Source organism: Pseudophryne corroboree, chromosome 2 (assembly GCF_028390025.1).
Source record: "Pseudophryne corroboree isolate aPseCor3 chromosome 2, aPseCor3.hap2, whole genome shotgun sequence".
Classification (NCBI taxonomy): Eukaryota; Metazoa; Chordata; class Amphibia; order Anura; family Myobatrachidae; genus Pseudophryne; species Pseudophryne corroboree.
Window position 1 is genome coordinate 489195661 of NC_086445.1, and position 24023 is coordinate 489219683.

At 47.9% G+C, this 24023-nt stretch overlaps 1 protein-coding gene across 2 annotated transcripts in view; it reads right to left on the reverse strand.

The window, feature by feature from the left end:
- Positions 1–9401: 9401 nt before the first annotated feature.
- SKA2 (spindle and kinetochore associated complex subunit 2) overlaps positions 9402–24023 on the reverse strand; it is a 39253-nt gene continuing 24631 nt past the window's right edge. For both annotated transcript variants that reach the window (XM_063953912.1, XM_063953911.1), the window contains exon 5: positions 9402–9920. The gene's annotated coding sequence lies outside the window, so the exon portion shown is untranslated. The remainder of the gene's footprint in view (positions 9921–24023) is intronic.

A 24023-nucleotide genomic window follows, 5' to 3' on the forward strand; every position in this document is an offset into this window, starting at 1 on the left:
CCCAGTGTCATGCGGTGGATTTTGCAGAAGCCGGGGAGGACTTCTGCTCCTGGGAACCTGCCACTGCCGGTGACTTTTCTCCTTTCCCCCTTCCTCTAGTAGCAAGGAAGGAAGAACCTCGGCCTTTCGAGGCCGTTACCAAACAAGACACCACCTCTATATTGTAGAGATTCCATATTTTTCTTAGAGTCGGCATCAGCATTCCATTGATGAATCCACAATGCTCGCCTAGCTGAGACTGCCATAGCATTGGCCTTTGCACCCAAAAGGCCAATATCCCTCGCAGCTTCCTTTAGGTAGGCTGCAGCGTCCCTGATATAACCTAGTGTCAATAGAACGATATCCCTATCCAGGGTATCTATATAAGATGACAAGTTATCTGCCCATTTTTCGATTGCACTACTCACCCACGCACATGCAATGGCTGGCCTGAGCAGCGTACCTGTGGTGACATAAATGGATTTCAATGTAGTTTCCTGCCTACGATCCGCAGGATCCTTAAGGGCTGCCGTGTCAGGGGATGGAAGAGCCACCTTTTTGGACAGCTGTGATAGAGTCTTGTCCCCAATGGGTGGTGACTCCCACTTTTCTCTATCCCCAGAGGGAAACGGATACGTCACCTGAATCCTTTTGGGACTCTGAAACCTTTTTGTCAGGATTTTCCCAAACCTTTACAAATAGAGTGTTCAGTTCATGAGAGGGAGGAAACGTTACCTCAGGCTTCTTCCCCTTATACATACAGACCCTTTTGTCAGGAACAAGAGGGTCCTCCGAGATATGTAATACATCTTTTATCACCACAATCATGTACCGAATGCTCTTTGTCAATTTTGGATCTAATCTGGTATCACTATAGTCGACACTGGAGTCAGAGTCCGTGTCGGTATCTGTGTCTGCCAACTGGGCAAATGATCTCTTTTGTGACCCTGAGGGTGTCTGGACTTGTAACAATACATCCTCCACAGATTTCTTCCATGCCTGATTCTGAAGGCCCATATACACGGGAGAGATGTGTGCTGAGCGAACCGCTCAGCACACATCTCTCCCGCTGCTCAGCACAGCGCGATGTGTGCTGAGCGATGCGGGGGAGGACGGGGGCCGCTCATTTCACCCAGCGGGTGAAATGAGCGACGTGCTAGATTGGCCTGCATGCAGGCCAATCTAGCACCAGCGATAGCGATGCGCGGCGACGCGCATCGCTATCGCTGTGGGGGATACACACGAGTGATCTGTGCTTAAAATCTAAGCAATCTAGTCAGATTGCTTAGATTTTAAGCATGGATCTCTCCGTGAGTACCCCCCTTGAGACTCAGGTTTATCCAATCTCTTATTAATAAGAGCCACATTAGCATTCATCACATTTACCCAATCAGGAGTCGGCGGTGCCGACAGGGTCACTCCCACAGCCGTTTGTGTCCCTAATACAGTCTCCTCCTGGGAAGAGCACTCCGCCTCAGACATGCCGACACACGTGTATTCACCCCTCACAGACACACTGGGCATATAGGGGACAGACCCACCTAAAGTCTGTCAGAGAGAGACAGAGGGAGTTTGCCAGCTCACAACCCAGCGCTTCCCCAACGGTTCTGAAAACACTAAATAATGCCCCAGACCTGCAGCGCTTTGATAATCAACAGATATTGCACCAAATTTACTGTGCCCCCCCCCCCCCCGTTTTCACCCTGATACTTATGCAGCAGTGAGAGGAAGGACCAGCATCTCTGCAGCCTGTGTAGAGAAAATGGCGCTGGCTGTGTGAGCTGTGAGGGCTAAGCTCCGCCCCCATAATGGCGCGCTTCAGTCCCGCTATTTTTCCAAAACTTTATACTGGCGGGGGTTAGGACAGTGCCCTGGCACTATGTCCCCTGTTGCCAGTGTCATATAGAGGTTTGTATGCTGCCCAGGGTGCCCCCACCCCCCCCTGCACCCTGTAGTGCCGCTGTGTGTGGGAGCATGGCGCGCAGCGCGAACGCTGTGCGGTTCCTCAGAAGCCGTCACTGAAGTCTTCTGACTTCTGGCTTTGCAAGGGGGGTGACGGCCGGCTCTGGGAACGAGCATCTAGGCGTACCTAGCGATCAGACCCTCAGGAGCTAATGGTGTCCTGTAGCCAAGAAGCAGAGCCTTTAAACTCACTAGAAGTAGGTCTGACTTCTCTCCCCTAAGTCCCACGAAGCAGGGAGACTGTTGCCCTGAAAATAAAAAACCTAACATAAAAGTCTTTTCAGAGAAACTCAGTAGAGCTCCTCAGAGTGCATCCAGTCTCCCTGGGCACAATTCTAAACTGGAGTCTGGAGGAGGGGCATAGAGGGAGGAGCCAGTTCACACCCCTTTGAAAGTCTTAAAGTGCCCATGTCTCCTGCGGATCCCGTCTATACCCCATGGTTCTTGATGTGACCCCAGCATCCTCTAGGACGTATGAGAAATGGGAACATGTAAGTAGGCATCTTTTATGTCCACCGACACCATAAAATCCCCTTCCTCCAGACTGGAGATCACTGCTCGGAGAGACTCCATCTTGAATTTGAATCTCCTTAGGTAGAAATTCAGGGATTTCAGGTTTAGTATTGGTCTGACCGAGCCGCCCCGGCTTCGGGACCACAAACAGGCTCAAATAAAAACCTTCTCCCTGTTGTGACTGGGGAACCTTGACGATAACTTGATTTTGACACAATTTTCGTATTGCGTTGCAAACTACCTTCCTGTCTGGAATAGAAGCTGGTAAGGCCGATTTGAAAAAACGGCGAGGGGGAACGTCTTGAAACTCTAGCTTGTACCCTTGGGATACTATTTGTAAAATCCAAGGGTCTAGGTTCGAATGAACCCAAAACTGATTGAAGAGTTTGAGACGGGCCCCCGCTGGTGCGGACTCCCGCATAGGAGCCCCAACGTCATGCGGTGGAATAGGCAGAAGCCTGGTAGGACTTCTGCTCCTGGGAGCCTGACAAGGCTGGTGATTGTTTACCTCTTCCTCTAGTAGCAAGGAAGGAAGAACCTCGGCCCTTTCTGAATTTATTGGGCCGAAAGGACTGCATCTGATAATGGTGCATTTTCTTTTGTTGTGGAGGAACAGAAGGTAAAAAGGATGACTTACCCGCGGTAGCTGTAGACACCAAATCATCAAGGCCGTCTCCAAATAAGGCCTTCCCTTTATATGGCAGAGATTCCATACTTTTCTTGGAGTCTGCATCAACATTCCATTGGTGAATCCACAACGCACGCCTAGCTGAGACAGCCATGCCATTGGCCTTTGATCCCAAAAGACCAATATCTCTCGCAGCTTCCTTAACGTATGCTGCAGCGTCCTTGATATAACCCAGCGTCAAGAGTACGCTATCCCTATCTAGGGTATCTATTTCAGAAGACAAGTTGTCTGCCCACTTTTCGATAGCACTACTTACCCACGCAGACGCAATGACAGGTCGGAGTAGTGTACCTGTGGTCACATAAATGGACTTCAACGTAGTCTCTTGTTTACGATCTGCAGGATCCTTAAGGGCCGCCGTGTCAGGTGACGGGAGAGCTACCTTTTTAGACAAACGAGACAAGGCCTTGTCCACAGTGGGGGGTGACTCCCACTTTTCTCTATCCGTCGAGGGAAACGGATAAGCTGCCATAATTCTTTTGGGAATCTGGAACTTTCTGTCAGGACCTTCCCAAACAGCATGTTCAGTTCATGAGAGGGAGGAAACGTTATATCAGGTTTCCTTTCTTTATACATACAGACCCTTTTATCAGGGATAGCTGGGTCCTCAGTGATATGTAACACATCTTTAACTGCCACAATCATGTACTGAATGCTTTTTGCCAATTTTGGGTCTAACCTGGAATCGCTATAGTCGACACTGGAATCAGTGTTCGTGTCGGTATCCGTGTCAGCCAACTGGGCCAACGTACGTTTTTGTGACCTGACTTTGGAATAACATATCTTCCACAGATTTCTTCCATGCCTGTGTTTGCGATTCAGACTTATCTAGCCTCTTACTAATAAGAGCCGCATTAGCATTCAACACATTTACCCAATCAGGTGTCAACGATGCCGACAGGGTCACCCCCGCAGCTGTGTCCTTAATACAGCCTCCTCCTGGGAAGAGCCTTCAGCCTCAGACATGCCGACACACGTGTACCAAACACCCACAGACACACCGGGCATATAGGGGACAGACCCACAGTAAAGTCTGTCAGAGAGACACAGAGAGCGTTTGCCAGCCCACAACCCAGCGCTCAATCACCGGTTCTGAAACACTAAAGAATGCCCCGGACCTGCAGCGCTTTATATTAAATATATATATATATTGCACCAATATTCTGTGCCCCCGTCCGTTTTGCACCCTGATACTTATCAGAAGTGTGAGGAAGGACCATCGTCTCTGCAGCATGTGTAGAGGAAAATGGCACTGAGCTGTGAGGAACGAAGCCCCGGCCCCTTAATGGCGCGCTTTAGTCCCGCTTTTTTTAACTATATATTTATACTGGCAGGGGTTAGAACAGTGCCTAGGCACTTATGTCCGCTCTTGCCAGTTAATTTTGAGGCTTTTCTGCTGCCCAGGGCGCCCCCCCCCCCCCGAGCCCTGCACCCTGTAGTGCTGCTGTGTGTGGGAGCATGGCGCGCAGCGTGCGATCGCTGTGCGGTACCTCAGAAAGGGTTCACTACGGCTGGCCAGCGGTCGGGCTCCCAGCGACCAGCATCCCGGCGCCGGGAGCCCGACCGCCGGCTTACCGACAGCTTGGCGAGCGCAAATGAGCCCCTTGCGGGCTCGCTGCGCTCGCCACGCTACGGGCACGGTGGCGCGCTACGCGCGCCACACTATTTTATTCTCCCTCTATGGGGGTCGTGGACCCCCACGAGGGAAAATAATTGTCGGTATTCCGGCTGTCGGGCTCCCGGCGCCGGTATACTGAGCGCCGGGAGCCCGACCGCCGGCAAACAGAAGACCACCCCTCAGAAATGCCGTCACTGAAGTCTTCTGATCTTCTTCTACTCGCCTGTCTTCTGACTTCTGGCTCTGTAAGGGGGGTGATGGCCGGCTCTGGGAACGAGCATCTAGGCGTACCTAGCGATCAAACCCTCAGGAGCTAATGGTGTCCTGTAGCCAGAAGCAGATCCCCTTAGTCCCACAACGCAGGGAGACTGTTGCCAGCAGTTCTCCCTGAAAATAAAAAAAATGGGATTTTAATACCTACCGGTAAATCCTTTTCTCTTAGTCCGTAGAGGATGCTGGGGTCACATCAAGAACCATGGGGTATAAACGGGATCCACAGGAGACATGGGCACTTTAAGACTTTCAAAGGGGTGTGAACTGGCTCCTCCCTCTATGCCCCTCCTCCGTACTCCAGTTATAGGAACTGTGCCCAGGGAGACGGACATTTCGAGGAAAAGGATTATTCTTCGTGCATGTGCAGATGGGACCCGGACCATTTGTCCAACAGGTCCCACTGAAACACTCTGGCATGGAATCTGCCAAACTGAATGGCCTTGTAGGCCGCCACCATCTTCCCCAGCAACCGAGTGCATTGATGAATCGATACTCTTGTTGGTTTCAGCATTTGTTTGACCAGGTTCTGAATTTCCAGAGCCTTTTCCACTGGAAGAAAAACTCTCTGTAATTCTGTGTCCAGAATCATTCCCAAAAACGACAGCCGTCTTGTCGGAATCAACTGTGATTTTGGCAAGTTTAGGAGCCAACCATGTTGCTGCAGAATTGTCAGGGAGAGTGTAATGTTCTGCATCAATTGGTCCCTGGATCTCACCTTTATCAGGAGATCATCCAAGTATGGGATAATCGTGACTCCTTGCTTGCGTAGGAGAACCATCATTTCGGCCATTACTTTGGTGAAAACCCTCGGAGCCATGGACAGAGCAACGTCTGAAATTGGTAATGACAATCCCGAACTGCAAACCTCAGGTAAGCCTGATGTGGGGGATAAATTGGAACATGCAAGTAGGCATCCTTTATGTCTACCGCCACCATAAAATCCCCTTCCTCCAGACTGGCGATCACTGCCCGGAAAGATTCCATCTTGAATTTTTTTAGATAGAAATTGAGGGATTTGAGGTTCAGGATTGGTCTGACTGAGCCATCTGGCGTCGGGACTACGAACAGGCTCAAATAAAAGCCTTCCCCTGTTGTGACAGGGGAACCCTGACAATGACTTGATTGTGACACAATTTTTGTATTGCGGAGCATACCACCTCCCTGTCTGGAAGTGAAGCTGGTAAAGCTGATTTGAAAAATCGGTGAGGGGGGACATCTTGAAACTCCAGTTTGTACCCTTGGGACACTATTTCTAAAACCCATGGGTCTAGGGCCGAACGAGCCCAGAACTGACTGAAGAGCCTGAGATGTGCCCCCACCGGTGCGGACTCCCGCAGAGGAGCCCCAGCGTCATGCGGTGGACTTGGAAGAAGCCGGGGAGGACTTCTGCTCCTGGGAACCGGCCACGGCCGGTGATCGTTTGCATTTTCCCTTTCCTCTAGTAGCAAGGAAGACCCTCGGCCCTTTCTGTATTTATTGGGCAGAAAGGACTGAATCTGATAGTGGTGTGCTTTCTTTTGTGGTGCAGGCACATAAGGTAAAAATTATGACTTACCCGCGGTAGCCATAGATACCAAATCAGCGAGGCCGTCACCAAACACACCACCTTTATACGGTAGAGACTCCATAGCTTTCTTAGAGTCAGCATCAGCATTCCATTGATGAATCCACAATGCTCTCCTAGCTGAGACTGCCATGGCATTGGCCCGTGATCCCAATATCTCTTGCAGCTTCCTTTAGGTAGACTGCAGCGTCCCTGATATGACCTAGTGTCATAAGAATGCTAACCCCGTGGTGACATAAATGGATTTCAGTGTACTTTCCTGTCTACGATCTGCAGGGTCCTTTAGGGCTGCCGTGTCAGGGGACGGGAGAGCCACCTTTTTGGACAGCCGTGACAGAGCTTTGTCGACAATGGGGGGTGACTCCCATTTTTCCCTATCCCCAGAGGGAAACGGATACGCCACTACAATCCTTTTGGGAATCTGAAACTTCTTGTCAGGACTTTCACAAACCTTTTCACAAAGCGTGTTCAGTTCATGAGGGAGGAAATGTTACCACAGGTTTCTTCTCTTTATACATACAGACCTTAGTATCAGGAACAGTAGGGTCCTCAGTGATATGTAATACATCTTTTATAGCCACAATCCTGTACTGAATGCTCTTTGCCAGTTTTGTCCGTGTCGGTATCAGTGTCTGCCAGCTGGGCAAATGAACGTTTTTGTGACCCCCAAGGGGGTCTGGACTTGAAACAACACATCCTCTACGGATTTCTTCCAAGCCTGGTTCTGAGACTCAGATTTATCCAGTCTTTTATTTATCAGAGCCACATTTGCATTCAAAGCACTCAAAACATTTACCCAATCAGGTGTCGGCAGTGCCGACAGGGTCACTCCCACAGCCGTTTTTGTCCCTAACATAGTTTCTTCCTGGGAAGAGCACTCTGCCTCAGACATGCCGACACACGTGCACCCACCACACGCAGATACACTGGGCCTATAGGGGACAGACCCACAGTAAAGCCTGTCAGAGAGACACAGAGGGAGATATTGCCAGCTCACACCCCAGCGCCCAAACCTGGTCTGAAAACACTACAGAAAATGTCCCAAACCTGCAGCGCTTTTATAAATATATATATAATGCACCAAAATCACTGTGCCCCCCCCACCGTTTTGCACCGTTACTTGTACAGCAGTGTGAGAAAAGATACCAGCGTCTCTGCAGCCTTGTGGAGAGAAAATGGTGCCGGGCTAAGCCCCGCCCCCGTAATGGCGCGCTTCAGACCCGCTCTTTTTTTAAACTTTTTTATACTGGCGGGGGTCCGGACAGTGCCCTGGCACTTAGTCCGCTCTTGCCAGGTAGTGATTTGAGGTTAAAATGCTGCCCAGGGCGCCCCCCCCCCCCTGAGTGTGGGAGCATGGCGCGCTGTGCGGTACCTCAAAGCAGTCACTGAAGTCTTCTGATCTTCTTCTACTCACCTGTCTTCTGGCTCTGCAAGTGGGGGTGACGGCGGGCTCTGGGAAATAGTATCTAGGCGTACCTAGCGATCAGACCCTCAGGAGCTAATGGTGTCCTGTAGCCAAAGAAGCAGAGCCTTTAAACTCACAGAAGTAGGTCTGACTTCTCTCCCATAAGTCCCACGAAGCAGGGAGACTGTTGCCAGCAGTTCTCCCTGAAAATAAAAAATCTAAAAGTATTTTCAGAGTAACTCAGGAGGGCTCCTCAGTGTGCATCCAGTCTGCCTGGGCACAGATTCTAAACTGGAGTCTGGAGGAGGGGCATAGAGGGAGGAGCCAGTTCACACCCCTATGAAAGTCTTAAAGTGCCCATGTCTCCTGCGGATCCTGTCTATACCCCATGGTTCTAATGGTGTCCGCAGCATCCTCTAGGACGTATGAGAAATATGTTGGGCTGGGTTTGGGCTGATATGCCGGCGGTCAGAATAATGATCGCGGAATCCCGATAGTTAGAATCCAGACAGGGGTCGGGTAAGTATGTTAACCCTTCCCCTCTAACCCTCCCTTCCGGCAGCCTAAACCTAACCCTCCCCCACCACAGCCTAACCCCATCCCTCCCCAGGGGTGCCTAAACCTAACCCCCCCCCCGCATCCTAAACCTAACCTCTCCAATGCCCAGGCAAACAGACATTCGGGATCCCGGCAGACTGTATTCCAGCGCTGGGATTGTGATCCTAGTCGGGATGTCAGTGCCGAACAGTCTGAACAGTGTCAGGATGCTGGCGTGGGTATTTCGGCTGCCAGGATCCCGTTGGGCCAACTTGGGGCAGAAGACATGAAGCAATTAAAAGAAACAGCAAGGGCCTATTTTGGGGATCTTAAGAATTTTGATCATTTGACCACATAAAATCAGTAATATGTCAACACATAATAAGTAGATAGATTGATAGATCGAATATATGCCAGGTTTTTTTTATCCAGCACTCAAAAAGGACAAACTACAGGTCTTCAAATTGTGTGAAAGATAACCTGAGAAGTGTTTTCTATGTAACTTTAGAGAACACTACATTTAGAAGTATTAACCCCCCCCCCCCCCCCCACACACACTATTTTAAGGTTTTTACGAATTGCAAAGTGGCTGTACTGTAGCACAAAAGCACTTTTGGACCTGTACAACTTGATTTTTGTACCACTGCCTAGATTTCCCATGATACTTATTATATTCAGCTGGCACTACTTACAGTAAGTTCATTTTTCCATAGATTGAGGCATACAGAGTAGAAAGGAAGCACGCCCTCTTGACATACAGTACAAAGGGCAGCAGTTAAGGCACAACAGTGCAAAACCAAGGGCTTTTCTAGTGCGCATCAGGTGTCCTTTGTAAATTACCTATGTGAAAATGAGAACATGCTAACACAAAGGGTTGTTCTTTATTTTTTCTTATAATTATATACCAAACAATTTATGCTTTTTTTCCACTGCAAAAGTGAAGGAAACCTTCAATTTTATACATTAATGTCTTTAATATAAAAACATTTTGCATAGTTACTATAATTCTTTATAATAAAAATTGTAGCACCATACTATTTTAGGAGAAAAACCAAAAAGCACCCTTCCCAGAAATCTGTACTTCGGAATGCTAGATAGATTGCTAAACTAGGTCTTGCATTTGCAAGCTGGTGTTTGTTGAGCATTTTCTCCTTGAAACCTAAGCCATTGTTTCTTTGATAAACAAATACAAAGTCACAGAAGTGAAGAGTTGTCCTCTATAGAAAATGTAGGGCCAATGGTGAGAGTTCCGTCACATGACCTTTTATAAAGGGTAGTAACTGCATAATGAAGCTTGTGTAGATAATCCATTTACAGTATTCAGTTCTACAGAGTTCTGTCCTCCTCAGCAATCCTTGGCGATTCTTGTGGCTTAAAAACACTAAAAATAAAAAAAGAGAAATCATTATTTTACACACTACCTTAAAAAGCAATGTATAGCTGTAAACTAAGAGTACCTAATAAACGTAACTTAAAATGTATTTACAGATTTTTCTAGTTTCAACTTTCTTCCATCATTTAGAAAACACTGGACAATGGAAAAGGGCACCAGTGTCACAATCACTGCCTTGTGCTCACCCACTATGGGTGATTGCTTACTAGGAGGTTTCATGTGATGGCAGCACCAGATCATCAATCTCTGCAGTGGTGGTCTAACAGTATTTCAAAACAGGGAGGACCTTGCATACATCCTGCAGTGTTTTTAGCCCTTCCTACATTAAGAAAATGGTCACTGTGTACGGATACTGCAATCTCCGTAGAAACCAATTATCTTTTCTACAGACACAAACAGGCTGCATTTATGACAAAGTCAACACCATCAAATGCCATCACATGCATCCTCTACAATGTGGCAATGAACTTAACATATTCTAAGTGCAAATGGTATAAATAGAGGGAGGATGTTCAAATTCCCCTAAATAATTATTATATCCCTTCTACCTGGATCCTTTTTCTGGTATCTGATTTCTTTAGCTTTATTACCTAGATAGATACACATTATATATTGCTCTGGCTGTTCAGCTGCTCACACTATTCAATCAGGAACGAGTTACAATTGCAACGGCGTAGAAACACCATCTGAACTCATTACCCTCGTGGCCCAATCTTGCTCTGGACTTTAACATTTTTGTACACAGCCCTATGGGACTGCGAACAAAAACCCACAAGTCCGCCAATATCAGAAGTGCTGCATGTAGCCACGCTTATATGTGGGCTCAACTTAGACGCAATTAATCGAATTGACCACTACCACTTAAGTCCATTGATAACATTAGCTTGCCCCTTAATATAACATTGGGGAAATGTATCAAACGTTCTACAGACGATAGGTGTAGTAGTTGCTGAGGCAACCAATCATTTTCTAGCTATCATTTTATAGAATATACAGTATTTGAAATATTATAGCTATAAGCTGATTGGTTGCTAGAGGCAACGTCTCCAAATGTCCTTTTTAAAAATCCAGGTAGTAAATACCCAAAGAAATGAGGAACGCCAAGCATATTAAATATACAGGTTTCCACAATGCGCCTCACATAATTAAACAAATAATGGTGGTCATTCAGAGTTGTTCGCTCGTTGACGATTTTCGCTATATTGCGATTAGTCGCTTAATGCGCAAGGTTCGCAGAGGGCATGCGCTTAGTTATTTTACACAAAAGTTAGGTATTTTACTCACGGCATAACGAGGAATTTTCATTGTTCTGGTGATCGTACTGTGATTGACAGGAAGTGGGTGTTTCTGGGCGGAAACTGGCGGTTTTCTGGGCGTGTGCGAAAAAACGCTGGTGTTTCTGGGAAAAACGCGGGAGTGTCTGGGCGAACGCTGGGTGTGTTTGTGACGTCAAACCAGGAACGAAACTGACTGAACTGATCGCAATGGCTGAGTAAGTCTGGAGCTACTCAGAAACTACTAAGAAATTTCTATTCGCAATTGTGCTAATCTTTTGTTCGCAATTCTGCTAAGCTAAGATACACTCCCAGAGGGTGGCGGCTTAGCGTGTGCAATGCTGCTAAAAGCAGCTAGCGAGCAAACAACTCGGAATGAGGGCCAATATACCAACACAATTAGGGTTACCCTAAGGAAAACTACTATTTTTACCTGCCTATTTAATATCCTTAGATGTGATGGGGTGTTGAAGGTAAATAGTGCTTTTCTGCAGAAAACACAATGATGTGCAATAGAGTAGACATAAGACACACCAGAATATGCTGATCTGGGGATACTAGAGTAATAGTACATGTTGTGATTACTGCAGTCCAATTCCCAAAACTTCAATTCATTCACTTGGGTTTTAAAGAACCCAAAAGCTGACTATGGGCCTAATTCAGCATGGATTGCAATTGCAAAGCTGTTTGCAGCATTCCAAATGCAATCCATAGCAATGCAAATGCAGGTGGAGGTGCATACAACCTACTTCCTGCATTTGCGAAGTGATCGCATTTTGAATGAACATCGTGAGCATCTGTTGCGATGTTCATTTGCGACGGCAGGCTGAGTAAGCCTGAGTTTACACAGGCTTGCTGTCGCAGGGCGGCTTGCAAAGCAAAGGAAACCGCGTCTTGCGATGCAGTCCTTGGCTTAGTGCCTCCCGGAACCCGGGAACAGCATGCCAGCCGTTTCCACAAACACTGGCCATCCCCGCCCCTTCCTCCAAACGCCTCTGCCTGTCAATAGGGAAGAGGTGTTCGCATCTCTGTGATGCAATCGCTGGACCCTTTCTGAACATGTGCTGAATGAGTCCTGCACATGCGCAGTTTCCAACCTGAATCAAACCCTATACTGTCAATGGCAACTATTGAGGAGTAATAAGATCTAGGCATTACTAACTGCAGGTACTTAAAGATAAACAGTGCATGAAAGTAATGGGGAAAGGTAGTCAGATGCTATGTTGCATAAGCAGAAAAAGGATTAGCAGAACGATCATGAGTGAGGAGGTAGACACTGGGGGTATGCAATTAGGGTCTGTTTTTTTCGCCTAGGTTAAAAAACTAGACTTTGCTATTTTTAGGGATTCGCCCTATTCAATAGCAGGACCATTTTTTCGCCTAGGCAGAAAAAATCAGCAGGAGCGAAAAACATGTAGATAGGCGAATCCACGTTTTCTCACCTCCGCTGGTGAAAGTGCGGCCTGTTTTCGCAGATTGAGGCACTTCTCGCCAAATGACTTTTCTCAAAAAATAAATAAATAAGACGGGTGAAAAGGCATTGGCGAAAATGCCTTAAAAACAGACGAAAATGGTCCGTAATTGAATATACAGTGGGACGAAATCAACAGCTCTGAGATTACCGGAGCAAATTGCATAACCCCCTAAGGCGCATCATCAGAGTAAGGAGTAAACCCAGCTAGGAGGTGTAATTGTGGACATAGGCAAAATCATTTTGTGCTGAAGGTAGTACAAATTTTTAATGTTCAGACAGGCTTAGAGCTGACAGGAGGGAGCAGCTCTAAATCAGAGGCCAAAAATAAAACTTCCCAATACAGGTTGAGTATCCCTTATCCAAAATGCTTGGGACCAGAGGTATTTTGGATATCGGATTTTTCCGTATTTTGGAATAATTGCATACCATAATGAGGTATCATGATGATGGGACCTAAGTCTAAGCACAGAATGCATTTATGTTACATATACAGCTTATACACACAGCCTGAAGGTCATTTTAGCCAATATTTTTTATAACTTTGTGCATTAAACAAAGTGTGTGTACATTCACACAAATCATTTATGTTTCATATACACCTTATACACACAGCCTGAAGGTCATTTAATACAATATTTTTAATAACTTTGTGTATTAAACAAAGTTTGTGTACATTAAGCCATCAAAAAACAAAGGTTTCACTATCTCACTCTCTCAAAAAAGTACGTATTTCGGAATATTCCGTATTTCGGAATATTTGGATATGGGATACTCAACCTGTATCTGTGTACTAAATAAACAAACGGTATCTTTTCATAAGGGGAAGAACCCCCCCCCCCCAAAAAAAAAAACCAAAAAAAAACCCAACAACAACCACCACATTGTTAAAAGGATTTATAACCAAATAGAACATGAGGATTTAGGGAGAAAAGTGTGCCAACCAGATGTGACTGTACCCAATTGAGCATTTATGAGATCTTCTGGGATGATGTCTGAGAACACAATTCCACAACCATCACTCAGCTCTAGGTGCAGCACAGGCATTGGTAAATGCAATACCATGACTCATACGGAGCTTACATGGTGATCATGTGCACTACGTACTAAGTGACTTTACAGTTGCAGTTTCCATGTCCACTACCAGTACGTAGTGTGGAATGCTTTTCAGCAAGTGTCTTGTTTTATAAAAATAAAAATAAGATTTTACTTACCGATAAATCTATTTCTCGGAGTCCGTAGTGGATGCTGGGGTTCCTGAAAGGACCATGGGGAATAGCGGCTCCGCAGGAGACAGGGCACAAAAAGTAAAGCTTTTCCAGATCAGGTGGTGTGCACTGGCTCCTCCCCCTATGACCCTCCTCCAGACTCCAGTTAGGTACTGTGCCCGGACGAGCGTACACAATAAGGGAGGATTTTGAATCCCGGGTAAGACTCATACCAGCCACACCAATCACACCGTACAACTTGTGATCTAAACCCAGTTAACAGTATGATAACAGCGGAGCCTCTGAAAGATGGCTTCCTTCAACAATAACCCGAATTAGTTAACAATAACTATGTACAATTATTGCAGATAATCCGCACTTGGGATGGGCGCCCAGCATCCACTACGGACTCCGAGAAATAGATTTATCGGTAAGTAAAATCTTATTTTCTCTATCGTCCTAGTGGATGCTGGGGTTCCTGAAAGGACCATGGGGATTATACCAAAGCTCCCAAACGGGCGGGAGAGTGCGGATGACTCTGCAGCACCGAATGAGAGAACTCCAGGTCCTCCTTAGCCAGAGTATCAAATTTGTAAAATTTTACAAACGTGTTCTCCCCTGACCACGTAGCTGCTCGGCAAAGTTGTAATGCCGAGACCCCTCGGGCAGCCGCCCAAGATGAGCCCACCTTCCTTGTGGAGTGGGCCTTTACAGATTTAGGCTGTGGCAGGCCTGCCACAGAATGTGCAAGTTGGATTGTGCTACAGATCCAACGAGCAATCGTCTGCTTAGACGCAGGAGCACCCATCTTGTTGGGTGCATACAATATAAACAACGAGTCAGATTTTCTGACTCCAGCTGTCCTTGCAATATATATTTTTAATGCTCTGACAACGTCCAGTAACTTGGAGTCCTCCAAGTCACTTGTAGCCGCAGGCACTACAATAGGCTGGTTCAGATGAAATGCTGACACCACCTTAGGGAGAAAATGCGGACGAGTCCGCAGTTCTGCCCTGTCCGAATGGAAAATCAGATATGGGCTTTTGTAAGATAAAGCTGCCAGTTCTGACACTCTCCTGGCCGAAGCCAGGGCTAGAAGCATGGTCACTTTCCATGTGAGATATTTCAAATCCACCTTCTTTAGTGGTTCAAACCAATGAGATTTTAGAAAGTCCAAAACCACATTGAGATCCCACGGTGCCACTGGAGGCACCACAGGAGGCTGTATATGTAGCACTCCCTTAACAAAGGTCTGGACTTCAGGGACTGAAGCCAATTCTTTTTGAAAGAAAATCGACAGGGCCGAAATTTGAACCTTAATAGATCCCAATTTGAGACCCATAGACAATCCTGATTGCAGGAAATGTAGGAATCGACCCAGTTGAAATTCCTCCGTCGGAGCACTCCGATCTTCGCACCACGCAACATATTTTCGCCAAATTCGGTGATAATGTTGCACGGTTACTTCCTTCCTTGCTTTAATCAAAGTAGGAATGACTTCTTCCGGCATGCCTTTTTCCTTTAGGATCCGGCGTTCAACCGCCATGCCGTCAAACGCAGCCGCGGTAAGTCTTGAAACAGACAGGGACCCTGCTGAAGCAAGTCCCTCCTTAGAGGTAGAGGCCACGGATCTTCCGTGATCATCTCTTGAAGTTCCGGGTACCAAGTCCTTCTTGGCCAATCCGGAACCACTAGTATCGTCCTTACGCCTCTTTGCCGTATAATTCTCAATACTTTTGGTATGAGAGGCAGAGGAGGAAACACATACACCGACTGGTACACCCAAGGCATTACCAGCGCGTCCACAGCTATTGCCTGCGGATCTCTTGACCTGGCGCAATACCTGTCCAGTTTTTTGTTGAGGCGAGACGCCATCATGTCCACCATTGGTCTTTCCCAACGGGTTACCAGCAAGTGGAAGACTTCTGGATGAAGTCCCCACTCTCCCGGGTGAAGATCGTGTCTGCTGAGGAAGTCTGCTTCCCAGTTGTCCACTCCCGGGATGAACACTGCTGACAGTGCTATCACATGATTCTCTGCCCAGCGAAGAATCCTTGCAGCTTCTGCCATTGCACTCCTGCTTCTTGTGCCGCCCTGTCTGTTCACATGGGCGACTGCCGTGATGTTGTCCGACTGGATCAACACCGGTTTTCCCTGAAGCAGAGGTTCTGCCTGGCTTAGAGCATTGTATATTGCTCTTAGTTCCAGAATGTTTATGTGAAGAGACGTTTCCAGGCTCGTCCATACTCCCTGGAAGTTTCTTCCTTGTGTGACTGCTCCCCAGCCTCTCAGGCTGGCGTCCGTGGTCACCAGGATCCAATCCTGTATGCCGAATCTGCGGCCCTCCAATAGATGAGCACTCTGCAACCACCACAGAAGAGACACCCTTGTCCTTGGAGACAGGGTTATCCGCAGGTGCATCTGAAGATGCGACCCTGACCATTTGTCCAACAGATCCCTTTGGAAAATTCTTGCGTGGAATCTGCTGAATGGAATTGCTTCGTAAGAAGCCACCATTTTTCCCAGGACTCTTGTGCATTGATGTACAGACACCTTTCCTGGTTTTAGGAGGTTCCTGACAAGCTCGGATAACTCCTTGGCTTTTTCCTCCGGGAGAAAAACCTTTTTCTGAACCGTGTCCAGAATCATCCCTAGGAACAGCAGACGAGTTGTCGGCATTAACTGGGATTTTGGAATATTCAGAATCCACCCGTGCTGTTTTAGCACTTCTTGCGACAGTGCTAATCCCATCTCTAGCTGTTCTCTGGACCTTGCCCTTATTAGGAGATCGTCCAAGTATGGGATAATTAATATGCCTTTTCTTCGAAGAAGAATCATCATCTCGGCCATTACCTTTGTAAAGACCCGAGGTGCCGTGGACAATCCGAACGGCAGCGTCTGAAACTGATAGTGACAGTTTTGTACAACGAACCTGAGGTACCCCTGGTGTGAGGGGTAAATTGGAACGTGGAGATACGCATCCTTGATGTCCAAGGATACCATAAAGTCCCCCTCTTCCAGGTTCGCTATCACTGCTCTGAGTGACTCCATCTTGAACTTGAACTTCTTTATGTACAGGTTCAAGGACTTCAGATTTAGAATAGGCCTTACCGAGCCATCCGGCTTCGGTACCACAAAAAGAGTGGAATAATACCCCTTCCCTTGTTGTAGAAGAGGTACCTTGACTATCACCTGCTGAGAGTACAGCTTGTGAATGGCTTCCAAAACCGTCTCCCTTTTGGAGGGGGACGTTGGTAAAGCAGACTTCAGGAAACGGCGAGGTGGATCTGTCTCTAATTCCAACCTGTACCCCTGAGATATTATCTGCAGGATCCAGGGATCTACCTGCGAGTGAGCCCACTGCGCGCTGTAATTTTTGAGACGACCACCCACCGTCCCCGAGTCCGCTTGAGAAGCCCCAGCGTCATGCTGAGGCATTTGTAGAAGCCGGGGAAGGCTTCTGTTCCTGGGAAGGAGCTGCCTGTTGCTGTCTCTTCCCTCGACCTCTGCCTCGTGGCAGATATGAATAGCCCTTTGCTCTCTTATTTTTAAAGGAACGAAAGGGCTGCGGTTGAAAAGTCGGTGCCTTTTTCAGTTGGGGAGTGACTTGAGGTAGAAAGGTGGATTTCCCGGCTGTAGCCGTGGCCACCAATTCTGATAGACAGACTCCAAATAACTCCTCCCCTTTATACGGCAAAACTTCCATATGTCGTTTTGAATCCGCATCGCCTGTCCACTGTCGCGTCCATAAAGCTCTTCTGGCCGAAATGGACATAGCACTTACCCGTGATGCCAGTGTGCAGATATCCCTCTGTGCATCACGCATATAAAGAAATGCATCCTTTATTTGTTCTAACGACAGTAAAATATTGTCCCTGTCCAGGGTATCAATATTTTCAATCAGGGACTCTGACCAAACTACCCCAGCACTGCACATCCAGGCAGTCGCTATAGCTGGTCGTAGTATAACACCTGCATGTGTGTATATACTTTTTTGGATATTTTCCATCCTCCTATCTGATGGATCTTTAAGTGCGGCCGTCTCAGGAGAGGGTAACGCCACTTGTTTAGATAAGCGTGTTAGCGCCTTGTCCACCCTAGGAGGTGTTTCCCAGCGCTCCCTAACCTCTGGCGGGAAAGGGTATAATGCCAATAATTTCTTTGAAATTATCAGCTTTTTATCAGGGGCAACCCACGCTTCATTACACACGTCATTTAATTCTTCTGATTCAGGAAAAACTATAGGTAGTTTTTTCACACCCCACATAATACCCTGTTTAGTGGTACCTGTAGTATCAGCTAAATGTAACGCCTCCTTCATTGCCAAAATCATATAACGTGTGGCCCTACTGGAAAATACGGTTGATTCGTCACCGTCACCACTGGAGTCAGTGCCTGTGTCTGGGTCTGTGTCGACCGACTGAGGCAAAGGGCGTTTCACAGCCCCTGACGGTGTTTGAGTCGCCCGGACAGGCACTAATTGATTGTCCGGCCGTCTCATGTCGTCAAACGACTGCTTTAGCGTGTTGACACTATCCCGTAGTTCCATAAATAAAGGCATCCATTCTGGTGTCGACTCCCTAGGGGGTGACATCCTCATATTTGGCAATTGCTCCGCCTCCACACCAATATCGTCCTCATACATGTCGACACACACGTACCGACACACAGCAGACACACAGGGAATGCTCCTAACGAAGACAGGACCCACTAGCCCTTTGGGGAGACAGAGGGAGAGTTTGCCAGCACACACCAAAAGCGCTATATATAACAGGGATAGCCTTATAATAAGTGCTCCCTTATAGCTGCTTTATATATATCAAAATATCGCCATAAATTTTGCCCCCCCTCTCTGTTTTACCCTGTTTCTGTAGTGCAGTGCAGGGGAGAGACCTGGGAGCCGTCCTGACCAGCGGAGCTGTGAGAGGAAATGGCGCCGTGTGCTGAGGAGATAGGCCCCGCCCCTTTTCCGGCGGGCTCGTCTCCCGCTATTTAGTGAATCCAGGCAGGGGTTAAATATCTCCATATAGCCTCTGGGGGCTATATGTGAGGTATTTTTAGCCTTTATATAGGTTACATTTGCCTCCCAGGGCGCCCCCCCCCCAGCGCCCTGCACCCTCAGTGACTGCGTGTGAAGTGTGCTGAGAGGAAAATGGCGCACAGCTGCAGTGCTGTGCGCTACCTTTAGAAGACTGCAGGAGTCTTCAGCCGCCGATTCTGGACCTCTTCTGACTTCAGCATCTGCAAGGGGGCCGGCGGCGCGGCTCCGGTGACCATCCAGGCTGTACCTGTGATCGTCCCTCTGGAGCTGATGTCCAGTAGTCAAGAAGCCAATCCATCCTGCACGCAGGTGAGTTCACTTCTTCTCCCCTCAGTCCCTCGTTGCAGTGATCCTGTTGCCAGCAGGACTCACTGTAAAATAAAAAACCTAAGCTAAACTTTTTCTAAGCAGCTCTTTAGGAGAGCCACCTAGATTGCACCCTTCTCGGCCGGGCACAAAAATCTAACTGGAGTCTGGAGGAGGGTCATAGGGGGAGGAGCCAGTGCACACCACCTGATCTGGAAAAGCTTTACTTTTTGTGCCCTGTCTCCTGCGGAGCCGCTATTCCCCATGGTCCTTTCAGGAACCCCAGCATCCACTAGGACGATAGAGAAATAGGATTTTAAATAACTACCGGTAAATCATTTTCTCGTAGTCCATAAGGGATACTGGGGACAGATTAGTACGACAGGGTACAGACGGGTCCAAATGAGCCAGTGCACTTTAAATTTCTTCAACTGGGTGTGCTTGCTCCTCCCCTCTATGCCGCCTCCTACAAGTCCGTTATAGGTAAAACAGTGCCCTAAGGAGAATGACATACTTGAGAGAAGGAACATAACAAGTGTGGTGAGATTTACACACCAGCACACCATAACATAACCGGGCCAGCAACGGCTGGCAACAGGAACAGCAACAGCTGAACAGGTAACACATAACAGAAAACCTGCAGAAAGTCACCACACAGAGGCGGGCGCCGAATATCCCAAAGCTTCCAGAACGTGCGGAGACATCTGCAGCACCGCCTGCCCAAACTGGGTATCCTCTTTGGCCAGGGTATCAAACTTGTAGTACTTCACAAAGGTGTTCTTCCTCGACCAGGTAGCAGCTCGGCATACTTGCAGGGCCGAGACTCCACGGGCAGCCGCCCAGGAAGACCCCTCTGATCTCGTAGAATGGGTCTTCAGCGACTGTGGAACAGGTAAGGCTGCCGACACCTAGGCTTGTTGGATAGTAAGCCGACTCCAATGAGTAACAGACTGCTTTGAAGCAGGGTAACCCTTTTTCTGCGCATCATAGAGCACGACCAAGGAATCCGTCTTTCTGAACAGAGTGATCCTCTTGACATAGATTTTCAAGGCTCGCACTGCACCCAATGCCTCCGGAGGAGCAGAAGTGCCAGAACTGGACGGAATCACAATAGGTTGATTCAAGTGAAACGCAGAGACCACCTTCGGCAGGAACTAGGGAAGCCAATCCCGGGATTGGCTTTTAGCTAGGAGGTCGCCCCCTCGACCCACCCATATAACTCACCATGTACCGGGGGCGGGAGGGGAACATCCTGTGAACGCTGCTGGCGGCTCCTAGCAGCAGCTGACAGTGCAGCGTTTGAGCATCCTGTGGACGCTCAACGCTGATCCCTCAATCCCCGGGATTGGGGCTTCCAATCCCGGGATTGAAGCCTGGCCATTTTTGGGCCTAAATCTCGGGATCCCGCCGATCCTGGGATTGGCCACCATAGCAGGAGCTGCTGTCTAGTCCAGAGATCCGCTCTGTTCTCTTAAAAGGCCAAGTAGGGACTTTTACACGATAAATCTCCCATTTCTGAGACACGTCTAAGCCAGGGCCAGTAACAGTCTTCCACGTGAAGTACTTGTCTTCTACAGTCAGATGTTCAAACCAGGAGGACTGTAGAAAGCCTAACACCACATTCAAATCCCAAGGTGCTGTAGGCAGCACAAACGGAGGTTGTATGTGAAGCACCCCTTGCAAGAAGGTCTTAACAGCTGTCAGGATAGCCAACTTCTTCTGGAAGAAGACAGAGAGAGCTGAAATCTGTACCTTAAAGGGATCCAAGGCGTAAGCCTTTATCCACTCCAGTCTGCAGGAAATGAAGGAATCTTCCCAAGTGGAATTCTGCAGACGGATGTGTGTTCCTCGCACGAAGAGACATATCTCCTCCAGATATGAGGATAGTGTTTTGACGTCACAGGTTTTATGGCTTGCATCACAGTGGCAATGACCCTTTTGGAAAGCCCTTTCCGCTCAATTTCCATGCTGTCAAACGAAGCCGCCGTAAGTCCGGGTAGACGAGCGGTCCTTGCTGAAGATCTCTTCTTAGCGGTAGAGGCCTAGGGTCATCTACGGACATGTCCAGAAGAGCCGTGTACCACACTCTTCGGGGCCAATCTGGGGTAATCAAGATTGCTTGCACTCCTTTATGTCTGATCCGCTTGACCACCCTTGGGATCAACGAAATCAGAGGAAATAGGTAGATCAGCTGGCAAGGCCAAGGTGAGGGTGCTTGGTTCGGGAGCAATAGCAGCGAAGCTTCTTGTTGAGGCGAGAGGCCATCATGTCGATCTGTGGGCAGCCTCACCTGTTGAAACACCTGAGGGTGAAGTCCCCACTCCTCTGGATGGAGATCGTGGCGACTCAGGAAGTCTGCTTCCCAGTTGTCCACTCCCGAAATGAAGATTGCAGACAGTGCTCTTGCATGTCTTTCTGCCCAGAAGAGTATTTTTGACACTTCTCGCATGCAGGCTCTGCTTTTTGTCCCTCCTTATCGATTGATGTACGCCACAGCCATGGCGTTGTCCAACTGAACCTGGCTTGCCCGATCCCGGAGCATAGGGGAGACCTGAATCAGGGCATTGTATATGGACTGAAGTTACAGAATGTTGATCGGAAGTAGGGCCTCCTGGGCAGACCACCTGCCCTGGAACTGCACCCCCTGGGTGACAACTCCCCATCCTCTCAAACTCGTGAGGAGGATCCAATCCTGAATTCCAAAGGGTCAACCTTCCAGCAGATGGGAAGACTATAGCCGCCACAGGAGTGAAATCATGGCCTGGGGTGACAGCCGAATCATCAGGTACATCTGAAGATGGGAACCGGACCACTTGTTCAGGATGTTCAATTGGAAAGGTCTGGTATGAAACCTTCCAAAGTGTATTGCCTCGTACGAGGCCACCATCTTTCCCAACAATATTATGCAAAGATGAATGGATAATCGAGCAGGTCGGAGAACCATGCGAACCATTTCTTTAAGTGTTTTCACTTTGTCCTCTGGGAGGAACACTTTCTGCAGATTGAGGATCCATCCGTGGCGAGTCAGAAGTTGGATAGTGCGATATATGTGGAGCAATAGAAGCTCCCTGGAACTCCCTTTTATCAGGTCGTCGTCCAGGTATGAAATTGTAAGGATTCAAAGACTTCAGATTCAGAATGAGTCTCACAGACCAGTCTGGTTTTGGTACCACGAACAGACTGGAGTAGTAACCTTGTCCTTGTTGTTGCAGGGGTACTGGTACAAAGACCTGGGACTGGACTAACTTGTTTATAGCCAATAGTAGCATGCCATGCAAATTTTCCAAAGCTGGTAAGCCAGATTTGAAAAATCGTTGGGGAGGAGCACCGTCGAACTCCAGCTTGTAACCCTGAGAGACAAGGTCCCTTACCCAAGTATCTTTGCAGGAACCGTCCCAGGTGTGGCTGTAGTGATGTAACCGAGCTCCCACCACGAGATCCCCTTGGGGTGGGTGGGCACAGTCATGCTGAAATCTTTGTGGAAGCTGAACTGGTGCTCTGTTCCTGGGAGCCGTAACGGCTGGTTTCCTAGGCTTACCTCTGGTGCCTCTAGCTGCGTTTGAGGCACCCCTGGCCCTAGATCGAAATCTGGAGGACCAAAAGGACTGAGTAGACCGGCCCGGGTCTAGCAGGCTCCCGAAGGGAAAAACGTGGATTTCCCAGCAGTAGCTTTGGAGATCCATGCGTCCAATTCACCTCCAAAGAGCCAGTCACCTGTGAAGGGAAGAGATTTCACATTACGTTTGGAGTCAGTGTCAGCAACCCACGGGCGCAACCATATGTCACTGCGCGCAGATACAGCCATAGCCGTGGTCCTAGCATTATTATTGCCAATCTTTTTAAGGTAGTCACAGAGGACCCTAGCCGTGTCCTGAATGTGTTTTAGGAAAGTTACAGCAGTAACTAAGGTCATATCACCCGAAAGACCTTCCTGAATTTGAGTAGCCCAGGAATAAATGGCATGTGTCATCCAGCAACCTGCAATGACCGGCCTTTGAGCAAACACCTGCAGCAGTGTATACAGATTTCAGAGTGGTCTTAATTTTCCTATCTGCCGGGTCCTTTACCGTAAAGGAGCTCGGAGCAGGAAGTACTACCTTTTTAGAAATGCGAGAGACTGAGACGTTTACCGCTGAAGATTCTTCCCAGAATTTCCTGCCTTCAGGGGCAAAGGAGAATGTATGCAAAAACCGTTTGGACACCTGATATTTTTTATCTGGATTTTTCTAGGATATTTTAAATAAATCATCCAACTCCTTGGAGTCAGGAAATGTGACTGTCAGTTTGTCTTGTGGGTTGAAAAATGACTGCGGATTATTAGCATCCTCCAGGGGGAGCTTTAACACATCCCGAATAGTCAATATGAGGGGGTTCAATACCCTTTGTAGGAGTGGAGTCCCTGCTTATGGGGTCCACATCACACTGTATATCATTATCAGTATCTGATATAAGTGCAGGTAAAGCACGTTTTTGTGCACCTGTAGTGGATGGGGAGGGGAGGGGAGGGGAGGGGGGGGGGGGAGATGTTTAGCAGCTAGATTTGCCACTACTTGTTGCAGTTCCTGAGCTTTATTGGCATTTGCAGCGAGTTGAGATGAAAGATCAAACATCATAGTTTTGATAGCCCCCAGCCAGGGCGGCTCTGGACTCCCCCACATGGTTATCAGCATTTTATGATGACTGACTACACTGCTCACATGATATTGAGCCAGATGAGCTAGGGGAAAATCTAGCATTACACACACTGCATAACTTCCGTTTTATCTTTGTGAAGAAAATCAGGTATAATAC